General features: G+C 37.5%; 1 long non-coding RNA gene across 1 annotated transcript; it reads left to right on the top strand.

Moving 5' to 3' along the window:
- The first annotated feature begins 711 nt into the window (after positions 1–711).
- On the top strand, positions 712–1,541 carry LOC147610064 (uncharacterized). Its single transcript, XR_015264194.1, has 2 exons — positions 712–793; positions 1,018–1,541. It is a non-coding gene; the product is annotated as an uncharacterized LOC147610064 (long non-coding RNA).
- The last annotated feature ends 10,095 nt before the right edge of the window (positions 1,542–11,636 follow it).

An 11,636-nucleotide genomic window follows, 5' to 3' on the forward strand; every position in this document is an offset into this window, starting at 1 on the left:
TCCACAATAAAACACATAATTTTACTTAATTACATCAATCAAAGGGTAATTATAAAAGCTTATTTATAGGCCCCTCGCAAAAAAGCATCTTGAGCCAAGAATTCCTCCAATTGAGGAACCCAACTCCCTTTCTCCAAGTAAGGGATTCCACAATTTACTCCTCCAATTGAGGAACCCAACTCAATTCCTCCAAGGGATTCCCCAAAGCAACTTTTTAAAGGAAGTTTTATTTAGGTTTTCATCCTAAACACTAAGGTTTGAGACCACTGAGGCTTAATGATACACATTTTTCAAACAAAAATTTAACACCTAGATTATTATTTAGAAACACTATTAGAGAAGTTTCAAAGAACTACATGTTTAATACTTTTGTTGTCTTTTAATTTAATAGGAAATATATGGATCATATGTATGGTGGAACTTTAGCCTTTTTATGAGATGGTGTCTTCAAGTTATAGTCAAGTTTGTTAACCCACTCATGTTTACAAAAGCACAAAATTTATTGTTCTTTTTAGGTAAAGTAACATACACTATTATGGTGTGGATGGACAAGGCAAAAGGTGTCTTATGGGGTGCTGACATGACCCATTCCTCCCTCTCGTATCTATCACCTAGAGGAAATAGTGCTATCTATAATAAGGGATGGGTGTTAACACTATGATGCTATCTTTCCTAAATCATATCAGCTTCACTCTACTTCTTACTCTTTAACGAGGCGACGGGATTGCTTTTGCTAGAAGCAAACATCTCCGTCCAGGAAGATATTGTCAACTTGGATGCAGTTGGTTTACAGGTGAGCCAAGTTCATTTCTTATTACTAGATACAAACTCTTGCACCTACTTCACCTTGTATAAAGTTGTCGTAACCTTTCTTCATGCCTAGCATACCATCATGTAACATAGTTGATGCTAATAGTAAACGTTTGTTAAGTAACCTTTCTCTTAGTATATCGTGTCATATAAAAGTTGTATGTCTAGAGTTGTTATGAATCATAGACACCCTTCACTATTGGGCAGGAAGAAGAATTAGCACCTGTCACTCATCGACGCTGACGTGCTGAGAAGCTCTTTGCTCGACATCATCGTCAATGCCAATAATATTGAAGGGTCTAATAGTATTATTGGAAATGACATCATTGCCAATGTCAATAATACTGAAGGCCCTAATAATATTGATTCAGCTAACCCCACATCCTAGTACGGATAATCTCTTGTGACTATGTCACATTATTTTAATAAGATTCTAGGGGTTAAAATTATGAGAACCTATGAGCTCTTATGTAGGGTGGGTCTATAGCCGAGGGACTTAACATTATCATTGGGAATTGATAGGTGTACAACTATGGGATTACTCATATATATGTTAATGGAATGCCCCCATCAATGTAAGTACTGTCCCCATGGTGAATTGATAGGTGTATAGCTATGGGGTTACTCATATATATGGCAATGGAATGCCCACCAATGTAAGTAATGTCCCCATGGTGCATTAAGGTGTGTACCTTTGGGATATCTCCTATATATAACTTTGAAAAATAGTACGTTCAGGTATGATAACACCAAAGGAGGAGCATTCTTATTTTCATCTTACTTTTATTTACTTCATATTGATATATTGAAATTCATCATGCATTATAGTGCTATAATAAATAAGGTCGTGTGTGCATGTGTGTGAGCAAGAGAAAAGGGTGGCATGATTGAGAATTGGTAAGTGTTAGAAGTATTAAGTGTTTATGCATGTGTCTTAGAACGCAAAGGTTAGCCATGAATATTGACTGTTGCAAGTAAGTAGTAAGTGTTTATGTCTAAGAAAGCAAAGGTTAGCCATGAATATTGATTGTTGTAAGTAAGTAGTAAGTGTTTATGTCTAAGAAAGCAAAGGTTAGCTACGAATATTGATTGGACAATGGTAATGTTATGCATGTATCCTAGGAAGGAAAGAGCAGAGGATGCTATGGTTGGTGCCTTGCTATTATGTAAGATCGATCCCCCCATTGGTCACCTAGAAACATGCAAGATCATAGCAAGAGAGTTTAAGAGAAATGTTTTTAAGCTTTCTAGACTTATTGAAATGATTATATGTATAAGGGCATTCATGGGAAAAAATCAGCTAAAAAGAGCTAGTTTTATTACCTCTTAATTGATATAACCATGTACTGTAAAGCACAAACTAATAGACATAGAGATTCTAATAATGTAGCGTAGTGCAATGTTTGGTGATCTTTGTCTTGATCTTTCATTGTTTGTTTGTTATTATTGTGTGCATATTGTCTATTGACATATTTTTAATATGTTAATCTCACTGTGTTGATCATCCATCAACACTTTTGGCGAACCTATTGCATGCTTGCCTTTTTGTTAGTCTCTAGTTTTCGTCATTTTTAGAATGTCAAGACCTTGTTATGGATTTGTCATTGGTTGAGGGATTACCCCTATCCATCGAGCAAGTAGGGGTAATCATATAGGATCTTATATTTACAATGTTGATATGTCAAGCTCAACATGAGCTGACACTCATGATGTGCCTAGGTGATCGTTCCACCTTTACACTACTGGTGCATTTGGTAGTTGGCACTCATGATATGCCTAGGTGATCGTTCCACCTTTACACCACTAGCGTGCTTGGTAGCTGACATGACGGATCTTTGCTAATGATTCTACAGTTGGTGGACTACACCCACCTAGTCCTGAGTTATGGCATATTTATCTTCCTAGCTCACCTACTTAGCATGTTACAATTATGGATTGCCATTACATATTACTCTAGTACTTATTTTGGATTTCACTTATCTTTTGTAAACCTCTTTTGAGAGCATCAAGTAGAAAAACATTTCAGTCTTCCGTCTCAGTGTGTCTTCTCCATTGTTGTGTGAGTGGGTGTGTGCTTACAAGAGCTCAAACTCTCTCTCCTCCCCAATTCTTCTCCTGGTACCAAATCCTGGTTTAGGCTAGTGAGCAGAGGAGAAAGCAAAGGAAGCTATGAAGGCAAATGAAGTGGTATAGGGTAAGAGCATCATCTTCTCTTCCCCTTCTTGTTTTGGTACAAGCCCTTGGTAGCTTTGGAAGAGACACATCTTTGGTTAAGGAGCTATCTTCATAGGTGTGGAGGTACCTATAGTATGTGCAATACTTTTGTAAATAGATTTATGTCTTGGGAACATTTTGGCCTCCATTTGGCCATTACAATGTGTTTATCACTTTTGGGAAGGTTTCGTCTGGAAATGTCTCTCTCCAAACTCTAGTTGTTACAGTGTAGTAGTGCATTTTGGGTGTCCAAACAGTGATTACACATGTTTTACTATTGTGGGTGTATGTACATGTATTTTGGTCACGTGTTGCTATAACATATAGATTGTGTAGTAGTATCGCTCTACAAGAGTTACAAAAAATATTGCTATGTTATAAGTTGCATATATAAATTATCCATTATAGATTCTTGGTTATTATAAGCAAATATATCTAACAACATTTACCAAATTATTAGTGACAACAGGTTCCGTGCATGGAAGTTTAAAATGACAAATGTCCTGTTGGGAAAAGGATTTTGGGACTATATTGAAGGAGACAATGAGGAGCCCTAAACTTTCTTGAAGAGAACGCTTCTCCAACATAAATAAATGCGTTCAAATACTGGAACCAGCAAGGTGCAAGGAAAGTCATGTATTATCTTTCAATCAGTGCGATAGACACTATGATAGGGCATATATAGAATGTCAACACTCCAGTACTTGCATGACAAAACCTAGTCAAGATCTTACGAGCAAACACAAAGGCAAGGAAGTTGTAGCTAAAACAAGAGTTGCATATAGTTGAGAAGAAGAACATATCCATCAATGAGTATGCGCATCAAAGATCAAGGGTATTGTTGAATCCCTTGGATCTATCAATGTATCACTGGTGGAAGACAACTAGGTGAGCATCTGTTTGAATGGACTTGGCAAAGAATACAAGCCATTCAAGAACTCTATTGTCGAAGAGAAAATGTTCCTAGATTTTGGGATTTGGTGTCTATATTAATCATAGAAGAGAAGTCTTTCGGTGATGACTCTTTCTCACAAAGCAAGAACGCTTCAAAACATGCCTTCTACTCAAATTTAGGTACAGGTAAGATGGTGGCTATTCTAGAAATCAAAGTTATGGATAGCAACAATCAAATGATTCATAAACAGCAGAGCAACAAAAACACACAAGTGGAAGAAGCCAGTTTCAAGAACGTAGGGGGAGCCAAAGAGGCTGACGAAATTGGCAAAGATAGCAGTCGGGATAAGGTTCCAAGGATTTCTTTGCAAACATTAGGGAAAAATCAGGCTCCAAACGGTCCCTTTAAGGGCTTTCTCTCTCCTCTTGGAATCTCAAAAAAGTACAAAAATAATATTATTATATTAGGTTTCTCTCTCTTATTTTTGAATCTAAATTTTCTTTTTTCCATATTTTCTAAAGAGATTCAATGCTTATTTTATTCTAAGGTTCATAAATGTGAAAAGCTAGTACTCTATAAAGTAAGAAAACAAGTACGAGAATATTTGACATATGTAACTATGCAACTATATTTCTGACATAAATACAACATGGAATTAGAAGATGATGATTGGAAATAGAGGCATTTTTTAAAAGAACTCGAATATATCTTCAGAAGCAAACTTAGTATTATGAAAAGCTCTTTTTTTCTAGCGCAATTAAACACTCTTAAGTTCTATCCTAGTGCATTTTCATGAAGTTATGGTGGCTATCATTGGGTGAGTTTTCCTAATTCAATAGCCACTCTTCTCTATTCGAATTTCCCTCCATTCAAATCTTCAATCTATCAAGGAAGCCTCTAAGTTTTCGCCTGAATCTCCTATTTCCTCACATACTGTTTATGCATGGACAACAATGAAGAGAGATTTGGCTTTCTTCATGCCTAGCATACCATCATGTAACATAGTTGATGCTAATAGTAAACGTTTGTTAAGTAACCTTTCTCTTAATAGTATATCGTGTCATATAAAAGTTGTATGTCTAGAGTTGTTGTGAATCATAGACACCCTTCACTATTGGGCAGGAAGAAGAATTAGCACCTGTCTCATCGACGCTGACATGCTGAGAAGCTCTTTGCTCGACATCATCGTTAATGCCAATAATATTGAAGGGTCTAATAGTATTATTGGAAATGACATCATTGCCAATGCCAATAATACTGAAGGCCGTAATAATATTGATTTAGCTAACCCCACATCCTAGTATACGGATAATCTCTTGTGACTATGTCACATTATTTTGATAAGGTTCTAGGGCTTAAACTTATGAGAACCTATGAGCTCTTATGTAGGGTGGGTCTATAGCCCAATGACTTAATATTAGCATTGTGAATTGATAGGTGTACAACTATGGGGTTACTCATAGTTGTACAACTATGGGGTTACTCATATATATGATAATGGAATGCCCCCATCAATGTAAGTAATGTCTCTATCATACGTTTAGGTATGATAACACCAGAGGAGTAGCATTCTTATTTTCATCTTACTTTTATCTTACTTCATTGATATATTAATATTCATCATGCATTATAGTGCTATAATGAATAAGGTAGTGTGTGCATGTGTTAGCCATGAATATTGATTATTGTAAGTAAGTAGCAAAGGTTAGCCATGAATATTACAAACGAGGCAAAGAGCAAACTCCGACCCCTGACCATCGTCTCACCACCACAGACACGGTCGTACTAGGAACTATGAGAGTGGTCTCGGAAGCTACATCCGAACCCATCTTCTGTAACTGGTCACACAAATTTTGAACGGGAGTGTCACATGGCACTCGGGGATATTCGGGCCATTATTGTTTAGGGGGGCGATCGCTACTTCCTGGGCCGGGCTGGCCCTTGAGGGCCAAAGGATTGGAAGATGGTAATGTTATGCATGTATCCTAGGAAGGAAAGAGCAGAGGATGCCATGGTTGGTGCCTTGCTATTATGTAAGATCGATCCCCCGATGGTCACCTACTAGGAACATGCAAGATCATAGCAAGAGAGTTTTAGATATTCTAATAATAGACATGCTATTATGTAAGATCGATCCCCTAGGAACATGCAAGATCATAGCAAGAGAGTTTTAGAGATTCTAATAATAGACATAAATTAATAGACATAAACTAATAGACATAGAGATTCTAATAATGTAATGTAGTGCAATGTTTAGTAATCTTTGTCTTGATCTTTCATTTTTTATTTGTTATTGTCTAAATATTATCTATTAACATATGTTTAATATGTTCATCTCACCGTGTTGGTCATCCACCAACACTTTTGGTGAACCTATTGCGTGCTTGCCTTTTTGTTATTCTCTAGTTTTCTTCATTGTTAGAATGTGTTTACATTATTTTATGGTATCTAAAAGGGCCCATTTGAAGCCCAAATTTCCCCTAATGCCAGGTCAGTTTGCAACAACAGAATGTCACAAGAAGTAGAGTGACAATAAAAGTGGTAAGTTATAGCAAAACAATTATGTATCTTCAAGCAAGCAAGCTGAAGACAGATGTGAGCATTTGTTTGTTATGTAATACATGTTGAATTCAATGGTTGCAGATGTATCCAGAAATTGTAATGATGTATGTTATGTGGATTCAGGAATCTCTAACCACATTACCTCTTATGGTGAGTGGTTTAGAGATGTCTAAAATATGGGAAAATCCCAGGTTATGTAGAGACGAGGGATGACATGGCTTATCCTATTGCTCACATTGGGAATGTGCCTTTGATTATGCAAGATGGCAAGAAATGAGATACTTGGCTGATGTACTTCATGTGCCTAATATACCAAAGAATTTGGTTTTTGTTAGACACATGATTGGGCAAGGTTTGCAGGTATGCTTTAACCCTAAGCATTGCTATGTTTGAGGACTTCAACAATAAATGTCGTTTGGTTGCAAAGGACAAAAGAGTGGGTAGAATATTTGCTTTGGATGTAAGCATGCCTGAGGTGAAAGCTGCTATGTTTTCACAAAGTGCAAGTATTATGGCTAACAAAGTTATCTAGCACAAACATATTGGTCATATGAATGTGCGGAGCAATCGAACTCTATCCAAAATTTAAAAAATTGTTACAGGTTTGCCAAATTTTAGGTGGATGGAATGCATAAAGTATGTAAAGCATGTCAATTTGGAAAGCAAAATAAGAATGTATTTCCATACAACAAGAATTTAATTAAGAGAGAACCTGATGTAGTGCACTCACATGTATGGGGGCCGATAAAGATGGTATCAATGGGAGGATGCCATTAATATGTATCTTTCATTGATGACCACACACAAGGAAAGTGTGGGTCTATATGATGAAAGAGAATTTCAAAATATTGGCTGAAAAAGAAAATAGTCTTATAAATAGGTTAAGTGCCTAAGGTCAAATGGAGGGGAAGAGTACTTCTCCAATGAGTTTAAGTGAGTACTTGAAAGCATGGAATTGAAAGGCAATTCATAGCAGGTACACTACCACAGCAAAAAGGTATTGCTGAGAGGAAGAATAGGAACATTGCTCGCCATGATTGGGTTGAAGCATTACGACTGTAGTTTACATTATGAACAAGGCCCCCATAGAAATAGTAGTGCATGGTGTGACTCCAAAGGAGAAGTATATTGGCAGAAAACTAGGTTTATCACACATGAAAAGTGTTTCGATGTATTGCATATGTACACATTCCTGATGAGCTACATAGTAAGTTAGTTTGATGTATTGCATATGTACACATTCCTGATGAGCTACATAGTAAGTTAGTTCTAAAGGCTTAAAAATGTGTGTTCATTAGTTACTCCCTTGAGCAAAAAGGGTACATATGCTATAACCCTAGCACACATGAGATGAGGGTAAGTAGGGATATTTTCTTTGATGAGATGAGTATTTGGTATGCTATTATAAAATACTTGATCGGGACTCATGCATAGGAGCACGTGATTGCACAGAATATAGATTAGCAATCACAACCATTGAGTGGACCAAGATAATCCTCCTCTAGCAATGCATCTATTGGAGTGGTAGGTTACATCAGAAAATTAGTCCTGTATAGGTTCAGCAAGTGCATCACATAAATGTTAAGAGAAGGTTGATGAGTCTCTTGGTATGCTTGACATTTCAGTAGGGCTTCCAAACTATAGTACCTAGGGCTGGCATGGACGTAGCTCGGTCACGTCGACTAGCCCATGACCTTGTCCAAAATGACCAACCAACTACATCACCCGATTGGGACCATAGGAGACTATAACATAGCGGCATATGAACTTTGTGTATCTCCTGCCAACATATGAGACCATCAGAACCCTCAAACAAGCCTTGCAGCTCAAGATTGCAACCGAAAAACAGTGTGTCCTTGGTTTGTTATCTTGCACTCATTAATGTGGTCACACAGCTGTTGAAATTTGAGCAAAATGATGAGCTATGGTGGATCAAACACTAGAATCAACATCATTAACAAAGTGATTAGCAAATGACTAAGACGTAATTAGTGAATAATTAGCAAATAGATTAATGTAGGCATGGATACTCAAAAAGTAGCAAATTCTCATTAGGGCTATGCCTCAATTTATAGAGTTTACATCAAGCATCTAATCCCATTGATTTCTCCATGATTCACTCCCAAAATATCTCCACCTTTTGCCTAATTCTCTCCACCTCTTCTCTTTTCCCTGAATATCGCCCAGAATATCTCCACACTCCTAAATTCCCTCATGCTACCCATTATTCTCTCCCAGTAGATTCTTCTAACCTTTTCACAGGTTCTTTCACAATTACATCTCCTCTTTTACAGTCTCTATCCAAGAGCTTGTTCCCACACACACCCTATTCACTTGTATATTTCAACAACAGCATGCACAAGCATGCATCCTACTTGGCAGAGTGCCAAGTCTACATAATCCATGTCCTAACCAATGGCCACACTTGGCCACCATTCAATGTCTAAACTGGGAACTGTTTGTGGGTGGGATCCTCATAAAGGGGGCCCTACAAAATAAAGCACATATGTCACACGCAAAAATAATGTGAGAGTGGAGAATTAAGAAAATGTTTTTCGAATAGTATCATTATGGGAGATGCAGACTTCGCTAAGCCTCACTCACCCCCCCTAACAATTTCAACAGATATGATTACCATGATAAATAATTATCACTTTATACTATATTGAAATGAGATTTTACATTAAAACTAAGCATATTTACAACAAGTCCTTTGCAACCCTAGTAGGTAAAATGAAAGAAAATATTATCCTCAAAAGGGATGGATTACATGATCAGTTTGCAAAAGATAACCTTAACTCTCAATATCCAAAATGGAGTAGTTATCGTATCCTTTAAAGACACCATTTTGGCCCAAGCCTTTTGACCTCTTAGGCTTTGTCTCAAGATCATAATGCAGTGACCATACCCTTTATAGATAAGGATTCCCTAAACCTTTTGACATGCTAGGTCTTGTATCCTAGAGTCCATCAACCTGAGTAACTCCTAAAACCCAACACTCTCTATGCCTTGCTACATCTAATGTCCCCTCAAACCATTCTGGTGATCTAAAACCTCATTGTTAATAGAGATGATGGCCACCTCCCGATTTCCAACCCTAACTACTCTCCAGTAAGAGTGGGTGGTGCCAAACCCCCAAAAACACCTTGCCTAGCAAAGATTCCTATGCCCAAACCGAAACTTGGTAGCCACTATATCCAAGTTCTAACCCCAAGCCAAAGCATGCCAAAAGGAGATGCCCCAAGCACCAAAGCTAAAGCCGTAACCAAAGCTCCACTAGGTGCCCACCAATATTCTAGTAGCCCAAGGCTACTAAAGAAGGGAACCCTCACATTTGGATCCCTAAACCTAAGGAATCATCACCACAAACCCTTATCCCTAAATCAAGCCAAGTAGAGGCCTCAAAACTAAACTCACAATTGAAACCCCACTAGATTCCAATAAAGCTTCTATTAGCCCAAAGCTACTACAAAAGGAACCCTCGTATATCTGGGTCCTCAAGCTAAAATCACCCTAGCAAAAATTGTAATCCAAATACTCCATCCCATTCCAAACATAAGATAGTGTGGGTATCCAAAGCTGTGCCTCTAATTCCACTGAAAGTTTAATCTAGTGTAAAGAGGGAACCCTCAAATCAAAGCCCTCAAGCCAAAACACCCTAATAATAATTGCTTAACCCAAATACAAAGACTCCATCCCATGCCAAACCTAAGATGGAGTGGAGAAATTCATGCCTCTAATTCCACTCCCAAAGTTATAACATAGCCCAACATTGTTATAAGGACCTTATAAAATAGCCCTACTTTTTATAAGGACCTTATTTTAAAATAGCCCTAACTTTTTCCTTGCTCTACAGTGATGCGATTTCTATTATTCATCAAGTTTAATACATTCTTAATTATCATAGCTTTCATTGGAAATATAGTATTCATCAACTTCAGTACATTCTTATTTATCAAAGCTTTTATTCTTAATTATCATAGCTTTCATTTCTCTAGTGTCATGTGATTGCTATTATTCATCAACTTTAATACATTCTTAATTATCGTATATTTCATTGGAAATATATTTTGATAAAATTTGGCTAATATCATGTGGAAATATAGCCCTAGAATAAGTTCTATTATATGTCTATGAGAAAGAGAGCTTGCATAGTGCATTCTTGAGTTGAAGAACATTATGTTTTTCTTGAATCTCCATTCTATAATGGATTGGAGTGGAGATTTGGGAGGGATTGATCCAATGAGTTGTGAGAGATAAGCTTGGAGTGTGAGAAGCTTGGAATGAGTAGTATAGCAATAAATAAAGAGGGAGTGATAGGAGGGTAGTGGGATTTATGAGAAAATGTGAGTGGGATTAACCTTAGAATAAAACTAATTGATTTGCAACACCACCATAGTAGCGCTCTCTCTCTCTCTCTCTCTCTCTCTCTCTCTCTCTCTCTCTCTCTCTCTCTCTCTCTCTCTCTCTCTCTCTCTCTCTCTCTCTCTCTCACACACACACACACACATGCACGCACCCACGCATGTTCATGCACGTACGTGCAAACACACGTGTGCACAAGTTTGCACATTTAGTACAACCTTCGCATAAGTTTCTATGGTGAAGGAGAGTGTGTGTCCACCATTAAACAATTGGTGTAATATAGTTTATACAAATTTTTAAGCTCTAGTTTGAAGGAGAGTGTGTGTCCACCATCAGACATGTGGCACCTTTATGCCCATGCATGTCTTAGAATGCACATGACATGCATATACACATGGATGATTATGGGTACTTGGGGTGCTTGTTATATCAATAGGTGAGGTAATATAGGCTATGCAAACATGTGTATGTGTAAGATACGTTATGCAAATTTGCATAACTTCTATAGGGATTCGCAGGTGTCACATAAGTCCCCTGCGGATTCTAAATGTTTCTGTGCTACTAGAAATAAGAGTAATTTTTCATCATAAATTCTTCTACATGACTAGAAAAGAATGCAACTAGGATTTTGTCACATGAATGGAGCCAAGTAAAGTGATGAATTCCTAGAGGGAGGAGAGCCATGGGGAGAAGATGGTGGGCATGTGCATGTCCCATAGGAAGGCCTCTTGGATAAAATATACAAGCTTATAAGAGAAAAAAGAAAACAAAGGGGGGTTCAAGCGTCAAA

Source organism: Cibotium barometz, chromosome 50, assembly GCF_041138505.1.
Source record: "Cibotium barometz isolate CiBa-2024 chromosome 50, ASM4113850v1, whole genome shotgun sequence".
NCBI classification, from domain to species: Eukaryota; Viridiplantae; Streptophyta; class Polypodiopsida; order Cyatheales; family Cibotiaceae; genus Cibotium; species Cibotium barometz.